This window comes from Sus scrofa, chromosome 13, assembly GCF_000003025.6.
Source record: "Sus scrofa isolate TJ Tabasco breed Duroc chromosome 13, Sscrofa11.1, whole genome shotgun sequence".
NCBI lineage: Eukaryota > Metazoa > Chordata > Mammalia > Artiodactyla > Suidae > Sus > Sus scrofa.
Genome location: NC_010455.5, coordinates 199,297,678 through 199,314,566, shown reverse-complemented (window position 1 = coordinate 199,314,566; position 16,889 = coordinate 199,297,678). Strand labels below are relative to the sequence as shown.

At 43.0% G+C, this 16,889-nt stretch overlaps 1 pseudogene; it reads right to left on the bottom strand.

Moving 5' to 3' along the window:
* On the bottom strand, window positions 630-14,893 carry LOC110256371 (annotated as a pseudogene).

Here is a 16,889-nt window from a genome sequence, read left to right as displayed (position 1 = left end):
TTTTTTAAATATAAATAAATGTGTTCCCACTTAAAAAAGTAGTACAGCTACTTAAACAATATTGTTGAAAGGGTCAGATTATCTGCCGGCCAGAAACACCGTTATGCTTAGTCTGAGCTGTGAGTCTGGCCCTCTCTGCTCTAGAACCTCAGAGAGGCTGAGGGAGGTTGGAGAGGGAGTGTCCCAGCTCAGGGGTCAAAGGGGTGGAGCTGAGTCGCTGAAGTGGTTGTATGGCCTTTGGTGAATAATGTGATCAGTTCTGGTCCTTAGTTTCCTCATCCCCAAACCAACAGGATTAGACAAGGTGATTCTGAGTTTCCTTCCAGATTTGACAACCTGTGTAATGGTGTGAACTTTGCTGTGCAGGCAACCGCATCTTCTCTGAATGAATAAGAGACATTACAAAGCACTGAAGTTGTCCAGCAATCCAGCCCTAGTGAATGGACTGTTGTAGCGTGATTGTTCTTCCCTGTATTTCCCCTGGGATGTCAAAATGTCTCAACTAGAGGTTTGATGCATTCTCCTCCTCCTCCTCCTCCCCTTCTTCCTGATGCACAGATGGTGAGATCCAGTCCATTTCTTCAAAATGTCTGTTTTGCAGGTGGTACCCATCTCTGCTACTGCCTGGGCTAGAACTTCTCTGGAAAAGCCTCTGTTTGCTCTTCGATCCTGTTTTCTACAGGTAATGTGAAACTACTGTCCGTGTTTTGAAGGTTATAGCTGACAAACACCTGTGTGCTGATCTTCCTGGCTGGGCACCGGGCGAGACTGGTGGACATCATGTCAGATGTGTCCCCAAGGAGGACAGTAGACATGGAGATGGGGTCATAGCAGGCACACGTGACCACAGCGAGGTTGCACAGGTGTGGCTGGGGCCCTCCCACAGGGAGAGTGAGGCCATCAGCTGCATGAAGTGGAAGTGGATAAGCTCTTCCCACATCCTCATGCTGAAGCTGTGAGGAAGACGTTTCTGCTGGCAGAGGCTACGGCCCTTCTGTGCCCTGATCATAATCTTGATGAAAGATGAGATTATCAAAGTACTCCTTGTTTACCAGCTGTCCTCCCCAGGGCTTCTGGGAGAATCACTGATTATCACAAAATAAGGAAGTCCCAGAGCTCCCACTGTGGTGCAGTGTGGGTTAAGTATCCAGTGTTGCTGTAGGTAGGTTGCAGCTGCAACTGGGTTTAGATTCCTGGCTGCATATGCCATATGCCATGGCTTCGGTCAAAAAAGAAAAAAAGGTAAATCCCATTCCCTTGGAACCTGTGGAGTTGCTCCTGGGAGAAGAAACTCCATCACAAATGTGCATCTGTCCTTGGTGAATTTTGGTTTCAAGTCTGTATTAGACTCCACTGTGTTTTTTAATTTTTTTTCTGTCTGTGAAATCTTAATATTCATGGCTCATCTTTCCTGATTATCAGGCACAGAAGCTTCTGAGGAGACATCAGAGTGACCCCTTTCTCTCTGAGGTGCCCTCAGGTCCTATGGCCTCTCACTGTAAATTTTGTATTTGTCAATTGTCTCTACTTGTATTAGTTTTCTATGGCTGCCGTAACAAATTATCCCAAATTTAGTGGCTTGAAACAACATGAATTTGTGATCGAAAAGTACTGGAGATCAGGAGTCTGATCTGGGCTAAAATCATGGTTTCATCAGGTCTGCGTTTGTCTGAAGCCTTTAGGGAAGAACTCATTCCTTTGCCTCCTCCAGCTTCTAAATGCCACCCTTGACCCTTGGCTCATGGTCTTTTCCTTCATCAAGCCGTCAATGTTGCATCTCTTTGACCCACCTCCCATAGTCTTACCTCCCTCCGACCAGTGTTGCTGTGGGTAGGCCGAACTTCCAGGAGAGTTCCTGTGTTTTCAAGGATTCGTGTAATTAGCTGAGTCACCCTCAGATAATCCAGGCTGCTAATCTTCCTACCTCAAATTCCTGAACTGATTCATATCTGCAAAGTCCCTTTTGCCATATAAGGTTCACAGATTCTGCAGAGGACGGTGGGGACATCTCTGAGGGGGACGTTATTCTGCTGGTCACAGAATTCTGTCAGGCAGTTGGGAACATCATCTTCAGGTATGGGGTTGCTGTGGATTGGGTTCACTCGGAGGTCAACTCTGAGTGACAAGGGCCTGCAGAATGCTTGCTAAGGAGGGTCCTTGGAAGTGACACCTATGGCAGGGGGGAAGGGGGGGAGACAGGCAAAAACAGGGAAGACATTGAGTTACAGCCTCAATCAACCCCACATGGGACTCTGGAGCTAAAATGCTTGAAGCTGAGATGGTCTTAGAGTAAAGAAACTTGCTCATGGCACCCCAGTTAGTAAATGATAGAACCAGTGTTCCACCTCATATTATTTGTCTATAACACCTACATTCATATCCATTGCACCCTAATGTAGTCAGCCTCAAGGACAGAGGGTTAGTACACTTTTTTCCGTAAAGGGCCTCATAATATATATTTTTTGGATTTGTTTGCCACGTGGCTTTGGTCTCAACTACTCAACTCTGGCCTTGTGGTGCCATGCATAATATGTACCAGGATGATAGTACTCTGTTCCAATAGAACTTAACTCACAAAAGCAGGTGGCTCACTGGACTGGGCCCACAGACAGCAGGTTATCAAACTCCGGTCTAGGAAGTTGTCTGGTTGAGCAGGTGCCATAACCTGAGTCTGTTGTTCTTACACTTGAGTATACACTGACCTGGAGGACTTGTCAAAACAGAGGTGGCTCAACTCCAGCTCCAGAATTCTGATTCAGTAGGGCTAGGGTAGAACCCTAGAATTTGTAGTTTCAACAAGTTCTCAGGTGGAACTGATGCTGCCGGTCCAGGGACCACATTTTGAGAACCACTGGCTTTAGTTAACACTAATGAATGAGAGACAAAGATGTCTTCCTCAAGGGAAAGTCTTGACATCATCCTTCTATAAAATAGCAGTGCACCGTTATCAACTGAAGGGCACACTGCTGAAATGGATTCCTTTCTTCAGGTTTTTGGAGGAGGAGGAGCCAAGTTTACTTAAACTGTATAACTTAAGTGTTGTCAGGAATGGTTTCCCCAGAATGTATTCTATAACCTACTGCATGAATTAGTGCTTGAATTTCTAGCAGAGCCAGTCCTCCAGGAATGCAAATTCTTTTTTTTTTTTTAATGCAAATACCCTAGATGAAGAGAAATGTTAGGAAGGGGAGAAGAGGAGTGTAATGTTTGGAGTTGAAAGAACACTTCCTAGTTTAGTGGTCCTGGGCAAGTTCTTTCCTATCTGAAATACTATTTCCTAATCTGCAAAATGGGAATAATATTTATTAATCCACAGGTTTTTATAAAAATCAAATGTAATCTAATGAGATTATGCATCTAAAAATACTCCTATTATTTATATATTGGTTTAAGCTGGTTCTGTTAATTTTTCCCCCCCCTCTGGGACAGAAGCCTAGTGATAACAGAAGACAGTAGTATCTTAGAGAGAGAGGATGATATGTCAGTGAGGATAAGAGTAGAAGCAGGATGGACAGGGAGGTTGCTGAGGACAAACTACTTATTTTATAATATGTAAAATGGAACACATAATACTATCTAGGCTAGCCTTTGTTTAAGACAACCTAGGTGTATCAGTTAGCCTTTGCTGCATAACAAATATTGCTACAATTAAATGGCTTAAAACAACAACCACTTATTTGGCTCATGATTGTGCTAGGTAGCTCTTATGGTTTGATTTGAGCTTGGCTAATCTTATCTGGGCTTGAGTCTGTGGTCATCTGGTATGCCAGTTAGTGGTAGCTCATTCCAGACAGCCTCAGTCACGTTTTGTTGGCTTGAGGTTGAGGTGATGAGGTGACTGTGCCAAAATATCTCATCCTCCAATAGTCTAACAGGATCTGTTCATGTGGTGGCAGCATTCTTAAAATAGCAAGTAAAAACTCCAAGGTCTTTGGAGGATTAGGCTTAGAAGTGGCCCAGTGTTACATCTGCTGCCTTCTGTTTGTTAAAGCAAGTCATATGGCCAGATTAAAGGGGTGGGGGAATAGCCTCCACCCTTTGATGGGAGTGAATAGAAAGGTTTTGAACCATATTTGAAGTCTACCATATCAGGTACAAACTCTTCCAAATATTTAGTCTGGTTCTGTGGTTTATTGCTTCAGGTTTTTAATATTTGAATTTCAAAACTCAAAGTAAGCTCAGAATCACTTAGCATACCCAAGGATAGGCCAATATTCTCATTCTGACCTATGAAGGAAAGTATGTAAAAACCATAAAGAATTTATACAATTCTGAACCAGGAAATATGAATGACCCTTTGGGACCCAGGAAGAAGAGAACATTTTAGGTAATTAGAATGTCAAAGAATTTGAAAACAAAAATCATTTCTATTTTATCTTGGTTAAAAGTTGTTTTGGTGTATGCTTTTAAGAGGTGTGGGTGGAAAATAAGGCAAATACAATTAACCATGCATAAATATTCCTTGAGCTAATTCTGAAAACCAAAGAAAGAAAACAAAATTTTTGTAAGGATATTTGCCTTGAAACCAGTGGTTAACCCAGAGATTTACCTCTAATATAGATGATCTTTTAGGAATTTCCTAACTCCATGACTCTATTCTTTACACATTGGAGTTGAAAACCTTTTAGAAAACTGTGATCCAGAGAGGCTCTGAATTGTCTTAGGAAACCCTGCTAATTACCGGCAGAGTTGAAACTAGAACCTACATAACCAAGTTGCAAATCCAAGGCTTTTCCATCATTCCATACTGTTCCCATCAGAGGTGTTCTGTTCAGAGGCCCCTGCCGGGGCATATACCCACAGAGCTGGGAAAGGAAGTTAATTGAAATGCCACAAAATATTAGTCATTTCCATCTGAATGGGGGTTGCGTGGATGAGGGCAGCCTTGTTCCTTCTCTTTGAAGAACAGCAGCTGTGTCCTTCAACGCATTTTTGAGGATGTGTTGATATTGCTGCTTGCCTCGCATTTGGTTGGGCGTGTCTGCACTACCCGCTAAGTAGGTGACCACATTTTCCTTGGTGGAAAGTGCATTAGGTAATGATATTTTTCCTATGCACTCATCAACAACACTGTCCCTGTCCAAGACGTGGCTGTGAGTTAGCTCCTGTTCTGTCTGTGGGGACACCGTCACACCTCTCCCAGTCACCTCATGTTGATTTTAAGCTACTGAAACTACTCTTTGTGCTGCTGGGTGGCTATTAAGCATGTTTGACAAAAAGAATGTTTTCCATGTTCTGGTAAGGAAATCCTCTGTCAAGATAAACAGCCCTTTCCCTCCTCTCCTCCAGCTTGGGTCTTGCCAGGAAGGTCTAAATAGGTTCTCTGTAGTAATTTTCTTTTCAATATTTCACACTGGAGCTCAGGAATAGACTCAAAGCCAGAAAAGTTAACTTTTGCTGAAAGACCACAGAACCCACGGACTAGAGAGTTATTTTAGGTCTGGATGTCTTGCCGCAGGGCTCTTTGAGACATTTTGCGTCTAGGGAAGTGTCGTTTCACCCGCCTCTCCTTTACTATCATATTCCTATGCAATTAATTTAATAAATATACTTATTCAAAAAGTAATTTTGAATGTTCGTGAATACACTTTTCCGCCGTGATGTTAACCTCTTCCATGTTTCTGTTCTAAACCACTCTATGAAGTACTGAGTTTAACCAACGAGCTGAAATCTATACTTAATCCTTTATGATGATACTTAATCCTGAATGATGTTTGGAGACAGCTGACTTATTCAAACCAGCTCCTTGGCCCAGATATGTCTTTTTGTTATAGCAAATAGATGATTGCCCATGGGTGGAGGTGGGGCTGCCCTGTGTTGGTGTTGGTAGATGAGCTGTAACTCCATACACAGGTGATGCCTCAACTAAGATGAAAATGAGTTCAGGGCTCATTGATCCATATGAGAGCTACCATCCTCATTCCAACTTTTTCTTCCCTTCACCCCTTCCACTTTTTGTGACTTCTCTTCTTCTTCGCAATGGCCATTGACGTAAATTTTCTCTTTAAGGCACATCAAGATAAAAACTGAGGTGGTGGTGAGATAGGGGTGTGTGGTGGGGAGGAGTACAGACAGTATTTTGCTCAGGGTCCATACACCTGAAGAGTGTCCCTTCCCATAGATTCTTGCCTTCTGGAGAAGGCATGGTTCTTGTTGCCCTAGCTAGATGTGCACAGTGAGTTCTATAGTCGAAATCTGGCTTGGAAGCTAAGGGTGGCTGTAGAAAGTCACCTGAGCCTAATCAGGAAGTGAGCTAGGTTTCCAGGTCAAGAGTATCCTGAAGTCTTAGGGCCTCCTAGCATTTCCCCTTGTGACTTTTCACATTTTAGGGGTGGAGCCTTGAGACTCCAGCAGCCTGGTTATTTTCTTAGAGCATTGTTATGACCCATTTTGTGTTTCTCTAAGGGCCAGGAAGGCATGGAATTATTATTCTGGCTGCCCACCGTCACAGCAGGTGTCAAGGGAGGAAACTCAGCAGTTGAAAATTGCCTTGAGTTTACCTTGACAATAAGCACCAAGAAAATGGAATACATAATGTTAAGATGGGAGGAGGAGGAAAGGGGCCCTACTTTCCTTCCCCTCATCACTGAGTCATTCTTTCATTTAGTGAATGTGACTGAGGACTTTCTCTGTAACAGAGACTGTGATGAGTGGATGGGCATCAAGCCTGGAGGCATCTTCCTTCTACATCATCTTCACATCAACTTAATTTAGATGTGTAGGTGTGAGGTGTGTGTGCACACGTGCATATATGCTCATACCCAATGCACATCTCATTTATTATCATTGTCACAATTATGTGCATCTGTCCTCTACATCCCTGATATTGTACTTTTAGGCCATTTTCACATTACATTTAGTCCTAACCTAGAAAATTAAATACATTTCTAATAGCCACCCCCGCCCTCCCTCCCAATCTCCCTTTCTACCAATTGCATCAGTTTAATCTTGCATTAAGACAGAGGTGTGTGCTTGGAAGATTAGGGGGATGGGAGCAGTGAGACGTGTTTGTAATCTGGGGTTAAAATCTCTGCTTGGTCTCCGTTATTTTACCTATAAAATGCAGGATTAACAGGGTGGAAGGATTAGATGACCTTGAATTTCCCTTCCTGAAATGAGTTTCAATGACTTCATCCCTCTCCTTCCCCAAACCCACCAACTTTCAACAGCAAACTATTACCTGGGAGACATGATGTAGACTCATTTGTTGACTATTAACAACCCTCCCAGTGAGGCCCAAGTTCCTTGCATAGCTCTGCCACCTCCTGTGCGTGAAGGCTCCTGGACAGCCAGGTCTGCTGGTCTACCAGACTTTTCTCACTTTCCCTCCTCTCTCTATTTGCTCATAGAAAGCCACATCAGTGCCTGGACCTTTCCAAGGCTACGTCTTCTAGGAAGGCTTCTCTCTTTTTATTCAATTGACTGAACTGTCCTTTCTCTGAAATCCCATCTCACAGAGACTGAATCTTACATTTGCATACATACAAACACAGGTGCATTATACACTTACATGTATGTATATGTATGCATGTATACAGTCATATCTCTTTATATTTTCACTATAAATTTTATACCCCTACCATTTTTATATCTAGAGTATATGACATGAAAAATACTTCAAGAATGTGTATTCACCATCTCTTCCGTGCTTAGAAGACTTGCTGGAAGAATTCTGTGTTCCAGGTCAGCACACAAACCTTTGTTGTGCAGAATGAGTGATGGGAGAATGAAAATATCTTCATTGAATTACTTTTAGAAAGTTACCTATGGAAGAGAATACAATTGATCAAGAAAATTGGAGGGCTTTTTTTCTCAACTGTAAAATACAAGTGCTACAAGATAAGGAATTTTTCTTGACTTGTTCTCCTATGTATCCTTGTTCTTGAAATGCTTAGCACTCATACTTGTTGAAAGAATGAGTGATGGTGGACCATACTGGCTAAGTTGGGGGGTGGTGATGGCTGGGAAAGGTTCTATAAATTTAGAGAGAGGAGGGAGATGCTGCTTTGTGGCTGTTAGGCATGGCAGCTTTGAAAAACGATATGAAAAAAAGATTTTAGGTTTTGCTGTGATCTGTGAAAAACCCCTTCATTTTTTTTTCTTTTTTTATAGCCAAACTTACAGCATATGGAAGTTTCTAGGCTAGAGGCTGGATCTGAGCTGCAGCTGTAAGCCTATGCCACAGCCACATCAACACTGGATCTGAGCCACATCTATGACCTATGCCACAGCTTGTGGCAATGCCAGATCCTAAACCCACTAAGAGAGGCCAGGGATTGAACTGATCCTCACAGAGATAACACCAGGTTTTTAACCCAATGAGCCACACTGAGAATTCCTTCATTGGTTGTTTTTTAGCAGTAAAGATTCAGAAGCTTTTGACAAAGGTTTCTTAGATGTTGGATCAACGTTTCACTCAATGGGGTTGCATCTGTAATCCTTATAAGGCTGCCATTCATATATCAAGGTCTGTACCATTTATTGGATAAATGGATTGATCCTCTTTCAGTCTTCCCCGAGGTGGAGTATGCCATGTGGAACGTGGTTTACTTTGCATGTGGCGCCGGCTTCCATACAACCACAGATGGATTTATCACCGGAAAACATCCTTGAGTATGTTTGTGGTCCATTAAAGGGAAGCTAAAGGAGAGTTTCTATGAATGTGGACATATTAGTTGTGAGTGATGAAAACCCAACTTAATTTAGCTTAGGCAAAAAGGGAAATTTGTTGAATGGTTGTTGAGATATCTTATGACCAGAGGTAAGAATGGGGCTGAGTCTCAAGAGTGACCCTGAGAGATTAACTTTTCCTTTTTACTTGAATTTGCCCTTCCTTCTTTCTCTCTCCCTAGACTGGATTGTATTCTCTTAGCTCCTTTGAGGCACAGTGAGGGAAATGCGAGAAAATAATCTCTCTCAGTTTTATCTAGCTAGCTAGCTAGCTATGCTTTTTAGGGCCATACTCTTGGCATATGGAGATTCTCAGGCTAGGGGTTGAATTGGAGCTATAGCTGTTGGCCTACACCACACCCACAGCAATGCAGGATCCAAGCTGGGTCTGTGACCTACACCACAGCTCACGACAATGCCAGATCCTTAACCCGTGAGCGAGGCCAAGGATCAAACCCACAACCCCATGGTTCCTAGTCGGATTCATTTCTGCTGAGCCACGATGGGAACTCCAATCTCTCTCAGTTTTAAATTTCCCAGCGAACCCTTCCAATTGGCTTGAAAGTTGGCCACTGAAGGGCATCATTTTTGTAGCTCCTTCTGCAGCAGTCAGGCAGATGGAGTGGAGGACAGGGAGGAGAGTCCCTAGAAAGGAGGTGCAGGTCCCCAGAGGAGGGGGTGAGATGAGTGGACAGAATAGGAGGGTCAACTCCCCTGCCCACATGTTCACGACCATGGCAAAAACCCCTGACTACCCAGGCTCAGCCTTGAGACGTCAGAGTCATCTCCCAGAGGAACGAGTTAATTCTGAGGTGTTGTGGCTCCATGGCTGTTTTAGATATTTCCAGTCCCTGGGTCTATTGTGTTCAGTGGCTGATGACTTGGAATGAGTGAGTCCCAGAAGGTTCAGTCCATGCCCTGTGGGGAAAGCAGGAGAATCTCACATGATAAAACTTAACGGTCTGCTATTTATATAAAAAAATTAAGAAGGTACTTAACAGTGAAGGTGGACTTTTTCTTGTGTTTCAGGCAAGGAATCAAAATTTAAGAGGTCAAAAATATTTTGGATGATAAAGTAATTATTGAAACGTAAAAGGTGGCTGGGTATCCACACATAGGATTACTCTCTGTGTCAAAGAGAGACATTATCTTTCAGTCATTATTTGTTCATGTATTCATCACTTTTGGACATTTTTGTTATTTTTGTTGAGTACCAACCATGGTAGGTATTGGGGGAGTCCAGTGGTGAGTAAGACAGTTGTAGGCTCTGGCGTCTGGGAGCTCGTAGTTCAGTGGGGAGCAGAGATGTGGAGACAGAACTAGATGTGAGGCTTACCTTGAACAAGAAAGTGAAGGGAACCTGGGAGCCTCTAACATGACCAGAGGGAGGGACTCTAGTAAGACCTTTTGGCAAAAACGGACTTTAATTTGAAGGTTGCATTTGGGGTTTGGATTGTACCAGATAAAGCAGCGGAAGAATCCGGAGAGTAGAGATGGTGTGTTCCAGCCTCAGAGGGAAAGCGTGTAGGCCCTGGAGGGTTGAAAGAAGTTCATTTGGTGGCAGTGGGGAGAGAAGGGAGAGTGAGAGGAGCTGAGGCTGTGCATAAGGATTTGGGCTTTATCCTAAAGGCCCTGGGAAACTATTGGAAAAAATTGTATTATGTGAATACTGTGAATATTGTGATATTAGTTTTCTGTGGCTGCTGTAATAAATTGCCACACACTTGGTGGCTTAAAACGACAGAGTTGCAGAGGTTGAAACTCCAAACTGGGTCTCACTGTAATAAAATCCAGGTGTTGATGAGCTGGAAGCTCCAGGGGAGAATCCTTTTTTTTTTTTTTTAGGTTTTTCAGCTTTTATCTGCCTTCCTTAGCTTGTGTCCCTGGTTCACTAGGATGCGAACGTTTTTGAATTTTTTTTTTTGGACACACCCATGGCATATGGAAGTTCTCAGGCCAGGGATTGAACTCACGGCATAGCAGTGAGCAGAGCTGCCACAGTGACAATGCTGGATCCTTAACCTGCTGCATCACAGGAGAACTCCCTAGAAGGTGGACCTTTTTAAGGGCCATGATTCTGCTGACAACAGATGTTAAGGCTGAAAGTGACACCATCTGATTGGTATATACTCCAGGAGGAGAGGATCTCTTTTGCTCACCTCTGTATATCCTGGGCTTGATTGGCACTGTGACTGGCGCATAATAAGTACTTCACAGATTATTTGCTGAATCAATGAAGAAAAAAGATGTTTAAGAACTTCTAGCTACAGAAGGAAGAATGGGTTGAATTGGGGCACAAGGGGATGCAAAGAAACCAGTTGGAAAGTTATTGTTGAGAAAAGATCTGAGTGGCCTGGATAAGGTGGTCTCAACGAACAGATTGGCAAGGAATTTAGAAGACAGGCACCAAGACTTGGAGATTGACCGTATATGAGGTGGAGGATGCTCAGATGTTTATCTTGGGCAGATAAAGGTGCTGGTACCTCTAACTGATCAGGGAACCTGGAGGACATGCAGCTTCAGATGAGCTGATAGCACAGGTGGAGATGGACAGAGTTGGAGTACCTGAGGTTGAGATACCTCCACGTCCATCCCTAACAGGCAGTGGCATAGATGAGGCTGAGGCTTTGGAAAGAGGTTGAGGCTAGGGTTTAAGATTTGGAAGTCACAGCAGCATCTCTGCAGTTGTTCATGGAGAAGTCACACACTTGGATGTTGTCATGTAGAGGAACATTTTAGATGGGGAAGGGGAGAGAGCCCAAACTAATTCCTGAAACACAGTTTCACAAAATCTGTTTCTCATTCCAATATCACGGCCCTATGTGGTTGAGACTAAAGCTTGGCAAAGGGTCATTGTTTGTGTTAAGTGTTTTTGCCCTTGTGCTGTTTTTATGAACATTTCTTATTAGGATGAACCCTGGGGGAATTGGCATGGAATATGGAAATCGCATGCTTTTAGAAAACCCACTTGGAGATTGCTTTCACTGAAGTCCTTTGTGTGAGATTTGGAATTTGGGTTTACTTGGGTGTGTACTTGTCAAATTTGAATGGAGAGTGTAGTAGGTGCCTCAAAATGCTGTAATGTCTAAACAAGCATTCCTGGGAATGGAGGGGACTTTAGGCTATATCCATCCTCACTTTCTTTCCTGTTTACCTGCTTATCATCGTGATTGGACTGAGCTGGAAGCCAGGGTCTGGGTATCTGAGGGCCAGGTCTGGTGAGACTACTGACTCTTAGAGTAACAGTTTTGAAGGATGGAAAGGGCCAGGAAATTACCAGAATCCAATGACTTTACCCTGGGAAACTGGCTGAAGCCCAATTACCGAATCTGAATGGAACAAAAGAAGATGGGGTTTTTAGGGCACTTGCACAACAGAATATAGGTGAGGATGGATAATCTTGGAAGGTCTATTCTGGGACTTTTAAAGGTCAAGAGAGGCCTAAGATACCTCAAGTTTTTTGAGACCCTAAGTGTAAAAACCAAAACAAAACCCACAACAACAAAAAGGGAATGGAAGAAATGCCAAAACATCTTTGCAAATACTCCGGAATATCTAAGTCTACACTTAACAAAAGAATTCTTTATAACTCAAACACAAAACCATAGTGTAGTTATTCATGTTAGGCCCAAGATATTTATGAGGTTTATAAAAGTCAATTCATTGTGTACCACAGGTGGGTGGCTCGATAGCACCACATGGGATCAAAGTTTTGCATGTCATCATCATTCAACCTTGTGTCTCATCTATGTATGTCATATCTATATCCTGAAAGTTGAAATTTGAGACCCTATGATGGTGAGACCAAGGTCCAGTGGCACTTTGGTGATAGGCCTTTGTGCATCTTACCCATTATTTGAAGCCCAATTAAGGTGTTCTTCTCCTCTCTCCATCATTAATCAGGAGCCAATAAATGACAGGCAGTGAGCACTGGAGGCACAAGATGAGTGAAATATAGCCCATGACTGGATGAGCTCACATGGGCAACATCTGATGCCAGTGCTGGCAGGTTCTCCTCACTATTGCCATCTCCACTTGAGTCTAAAGACCTGAAGACCATCTCATGTCCTTTGGCTCCTCTGACACTTAAATTCTTTACTACTTTTGGAACAAACCCTATATACTGTGTATTGCTATTGTATTACTGTGAAAATTGCATTTTATCATATATGCTTACTTACTAAAAATAAAGTGTAAATTATAAGCAATTCTTTTTCACGGAGTTATAGCTGATTTACAATGTTCTGTTAGTTTCAGGTGTATAGTAAAGTGATTCAGATATATACATATACACGCACAGACACACACACACACATATATATATTCTTTCAGATTTTTTCCATGATACCTTATTACAAAATACTGAACTCTGTTCCTTGTGTTATCCAGTTGATCTTTGTTGTTTATCTATTTTATACATAGTAGTGTGCATCTGTTGATTCCACACTCCTAATTTTTCTCTCTTTCCCTACCCTTTCCCTTTGGTAACCATAAGTTTTTTTTTTTTCTATGTCTGTGAGTCTGCTTCTGTTTTGTAAGTTTATGTGTATCAGTTTTTTTGTTTTTTTTTTTAGATTCCACATATAAGTAATATAATATGATAGTTGTCTTTTTCTGCCTGACTTACTTCACTTAGTATAGTAATCTCTAGGTCCATCCATGTTGCTGCTAATGGCATTGTTTCTCTCTTTTCATGGCTGAGTAATATTCCATTGTGTATACAAATTTGCTTAGACCAATCGTCTGTTGATAGATATTTAAGTTGTTTCCATATCTTGGCTACTGTAAATAGTGCTGCCATCAACTTACAAAGTGATGCAAGGATCACAGAAAGCATATCATTTGTTTTTGTTAGTCAGTCAAAATAGCTGATAGTAATTGATTTCAACAATTAACCCCTCCCGTTATCTCACTCATCTCACACATCAGCAAATGCACCCATTTGCTAACACCCAAATGCAAACATTTATGGATGTTCCTATCATCCATAAAATATCCAAATATCTAGCCAACAGTCAGCAACTTTTTATTTTCAGTAAATAATTTTTAGTGCTTTACTGGTTAAATGGCAGTGTTGGAGAATTTGGTAGCTGCCTTACCAGAGGCTGGTCATTTGTGTCCTTCCTTTAAACAAAGTTGGTTGCTTTGGGACTAGAGAAGGGACCTTGCCTTGGGCACTGTCAGGACAATAAATTTACATTTCGGAGCATCTCTGTGTTATGTGGTGTCACTAAGAAACGCCAGACACTGCTAGAAACCTTCCTATGCTTTCTGAACTACTCTGATTTCCCCAGGCTAGTTTCACTTGGGCTCTGAAAATTTTCTCTAAACACCCCCCCACCAATTGCTATTTGTATGGCAGGGGTATACATAGCACGGCAAGGCGGAAAAAAAGAAACACACTTATGGTACTTAAGCGTTACCAGGAGCACCAGTCACTAAGCACAGTGGAAATACATTTTCTTTTCCTTTCCTCGTGTGCTTTTCTATAAACAGCAAAACACATTGAATCCATTTTTCAAACAAACGTGTAAAATCAGAAAATACTACGACCCTTACCAGTCAGCAGCATGAACGAGCAGGGGCCACAAAGAGGTTTTTAACTCTTGAAACACGTTGGCAAGGTGACAAATGAGGTTTCTCTCCCCCTTCTGCCCCGTTAAAAACAGCTTTTATAAACTCTTAACTCCCTCTGATGGTGAGCTCACCATTAATCACTTTTATGACATCTCATATTTAGGCCGTGGATAAATCCATGGGTCCTAATCAACCACTTTCCTGAGGAAATTGGCCACATCTCCACTGAAGGGGGAGATGAATCACAACAGCCCTGCTATTCAGACAAATCTCTTTTCAAGTGCCCTTAGAGCTTTTTTTTTTTTTTCATACACCAGTGAAGACAGCCACACAGGAAACAATAATAGTTTAATCTCCTGAAAAATTTCCTTCCTGCATTGCAGCGCTTTCAGACAGGTAGTCAGAGCCAGCCAAAGAGAATGAGCAACAGCCCCTGCCAAGAGCAGGCTGCTACTTGAGCCTCTCGCTCCGCCGCCCCTTCCTCCTCGTCCTCCTCTCCAGAGCGCCCTGGTCCACGTTTGCCCAGTGGTGCCCCTTTCCGACGGTGGAAGAGCCACTGCTGACTCACGGTGTGACGAGGCGTTTTTACAGCCTCTCTGCCCTCCTCTTCCAGAGTATTCTTGAGGTTCCGGCTGGGAGGATGCATGTTGTCTGGAGAGGCACGTTGGGGTGTCAGGAGAAAGCTGTGTCTCCCAAGCTGGAGGGAGTCATTCAACATGTGTGTCTTTTGCTTCTGGTACTTTGCCAAGTCTGAGCTAGTTCTGAGACCTGGGGGATGGAAAAGACCTTGTTTCTGTAAGTCAGCTTGCTTCAGGCACGAACACTGAATTCAGTCCAACAGTCCCTTGAGGGCTTTGTTGGGGGCTGTCGTAGTGGACGCTTCTCCTTAGGGATTTAGTCACCGTCCTTAAGAAGGTTTCACGCTGCATTTCAACCTGCGAGTTCACTGAAATGGGGGCAAAGAGAGACCCTCCCCACCCCCACTGACCCTCCCCCCCAAAGGCCATTGACATCTGGTTTAGGTTCTGTTGACCCATTGGCTGCCAGCTTTACTGCCCGCCCCAAGGTCCACCCCTTGCCCCGTCCCCTTTGCTCTCTTGCCCCTCCCTCTCCCCTCCACCCCCCATCCTTGCTCCTGCCCCCTCTGCCCGCCCTCTTGCTTCTGCCTGGCCACACCTTTGAGCTCTCCTTTCCTGGCTCTCAATTCTGGCTTTTCATTCAACAGTCTTTCTGTGTTTTGTGAATGACTTGTAGGGATTGGATAAAATGAATTGCATGGCATCTCGTGTATTTTCCCTTCCATGTTTGTGACTTGTATAAAGAAAAAGAATCTGGAGTTCCCGTCGTGGCGCAGTGGTTAACGAATCCGACTAGGAACCATGAGGTTGCGGGTTCGGTCCCTGCCCTTGCTCAGTGGGTTAACGATCCGGCGTTGCCCTGAGCTGTGGTGTAGGTTGCAGACGCGGCTCGGATCCCACGTTGCTGTGGCTCTGGCGTTAGGCCGGTGGCTACAGCTCCGATTCAACCCCTAGCCTGGGAACCTCCATATGCCGCGGGAGCGGCCCAAGAAATAGCAACAACAACAAAGACAAAAAAAAAAAAAAAAAAAAAAAAAGAAAAAGAATCTCTTCATATCGATGATTGCATTAGAATCTCTCTTCACACTGACTAATTTCTCAGGTGAGAAGAGAGGGGACAAAAAGATTCCTTGGCCAGATTTCTGACTGGCACAAAAAGAATGTGAACAAAATTAGTTATCAGATGTGAAGTAAAATTATCCCAGAGGCCACGGGAAGGGACGAAGAGGGCTAGACAGGGTAAGTTTGTGAGTAAATGAAAAGGGATATTGACTGGTTAAAAGAACAATAAAAACAGCATTGATTTAGGAGTTCCTGCTATGGCACAGTGCGTTAAGAATCCTGCATTGCCGCAGCTGCAGCTAGGATTCAGTCCCTGGCCCAGGAACTGCCGTATGTCACGGGTGAAGCCTTTAAAAAAACCCAACAGCAAGCAATGATTTAACACATAAAATATAAAATAAAAGACAGAGGACAGAATGATGAAAATGGAAGAGATTATTAGAAAGTTTCTCTTTTATGTACTGGGATGTGATGAAGTATTGATTGACATATATGAGAGATTATATATCGTAAATCTCACTTAAAAATTAGTGATCATAAACTGTTCCCTCCAGGCCACCCACGATGTCTCTGGATCTGTTTGCGTGCATTTTTAGGATCAGCAGAAAATCCACGAAAGTGGGCCTAAAGCTTTTCATCTGTTTTTTCTCCCATGATCAAGGATAATTGAAAATAAGCTTTGTAGTATTTTTCTTAGAAAAGTGCCTCTATCAGCCATGAACATTTTCTCAGTGGTGCAAGTCAAAAATCCATATTCACAGAGTAGCTGAGGAGAGCCCCACAGCTCACGTTACCGTGAAGAATTACCAACACCCAAGTAGTACCTTAAGATGTTCGTTACAGTGCTATTTATAATAGCAATACATCATTAAGACTTATATTTCCAGCAATAAGAGTATGCTTAAGCCAATGTTATTACCAGCTACATAAGACACTTATTACAGCCGTGAAAAGTCATATTTTCAAAGCACACTGAATCAATGGGAATATGTTTATACTATG